The sequence below is a fragment of the Neomonachus schauinslandi genome, chromosome 1, assembly GCF_002201575.2.
Source record: "Neomonachus schauinslandi chromosome 1, ASM220157v2, whole genome shotgun sequence".
NCBI classification, from domain to species: domain Eukaryota; kingdom Metazoa; phylum Chordata; class Mammalia; order Carnivora; family Phocidae; genus Neomonachus; species Neomonachus schauinslandi.
Genome location: NC_058403.1, coordinates 115,017,067 through 115,018,458, shown reverse-complemented (window position 1 = coordinate 115,018,458; position 1,392 = coordinate 115,017,067). Strand labels below are relative to the sequence as shown.

Here is a 1,392-nt window from a genome sequence, read left to right as displayed (position 1 = left end):
GTTTAACCACATCAAGTGAGAGTAACAGCTAATAAAGAAAAGTGTCCAGAATTCAGCTTCCATAGCATGCCTCAGCCATTTCAGCTAAGACTATTTTTTTAGTGACAAACCAAAAAAAAAAAAAAAAAAAATGATGAAAGTAGCATTTACTTTGTTGGAAATAAAAAATTAAAGTGTTGCTGATTTCATAAAATATTTGAAACCAATTTTGTTTTTATAATAAAATGACGTTTATCTCTTTTTAAGTTTTAATTATCATTTTTGCTGTTAAAAAATCAAAGTCATGTCAACCTTTAGGGATAAACTTTGGGGTATTTAAAATAACATGTTTGGAAAACTGAACCACATTTTTAATTGCCAGCATTATGCTTTGTTCTTGGTAGAATCATCTTTTTACATGCCAATTATAAACCCCGGCCATATTGACTTCTGTGGTAGTAAATTGATCTCGAAGAAAATCAAGATCTTCCTCAGGAGAATCAAGATTCTTCATGGCAGTCGATAAATTCCTTTCCAACAATGCCTGAGCTTCATCAATATCATATTCAAGCATTACATTAGCCCCCAACCACAGACACTTTATCAGTAGGAGGAACTGAGGCTTTGCAATACAGGTTATCTGCTGGTAAGAATCTAGTCTCTAGTGAACTGGTGGACTCTTTTTTCTTCTGCATGTATTCTAGAGTTTCTAAAGTTTGCTTAATTTCAGGAATCTGACCTTTTAGCCGCCTTTTCTTTTGAGCAAGGTTGAGTTCCAAAAACTTACACTTCTGGTACTGTTCATCCAGCTTCTTTAGTACTGTATCTGCAGTCTCATTCCCAGGCTGTTTCATGAAGGAATCTACATCTTCCACAAATACGGCCTCAGGAATCCCTAGGTGGAGCTGCTGCCTGTTCCCTGTGGCCACTTCTAAGCCACAAACGTCCTCATGGCCGCCCTCTTGGGGAAGCCATAAGAGCACTTTTAAATGAACAGAAAGCTTCTTTTTCTCACTGAATGGATAACTTTATAAATGAAAAATGAATCATGCTTCTTTATACATCTAGGAAGTAGCTTAGCCCTTGATAAGAATGCTTAAAAAGAGAAATATATTTGATTTTCAATGTCATATTCTTTACATCATGCCATTTTTGTGTCTAACTCTCCCTAGCAAGTAGTGGCAAACTCCATCCATAGGGTAATCTACCTTCTAACCTCTGCGCTTAGCTTTAGCCTTGCAGCCTAACAGGACAGGCAACAGAAATTGGCTTTCCTCTCTGCTGACCAGACCTATGTCCCACTTCTCCCTGTACAGTCACTGCTATAAACACATTAACACACCGACACACACACACTTTCTTGTTTAATTATGAAAATCTTTATTCTGCATAAAGGTATCTAGAAAATAAGTC

General features: G+C 36.6%; 1 pseudogene; it reads right to left on the bottom strand.

Moving 5' to 3' along the window:
• Nucleotides 1–363: 363 nt before the first annotated feature.
• Nucleotides 364–875, bottom strand: LOC110570684 (annotated as a pseudogene).
• Between the last annotated feature and the right edge of the window lie 517 nt (nt 876–1,392).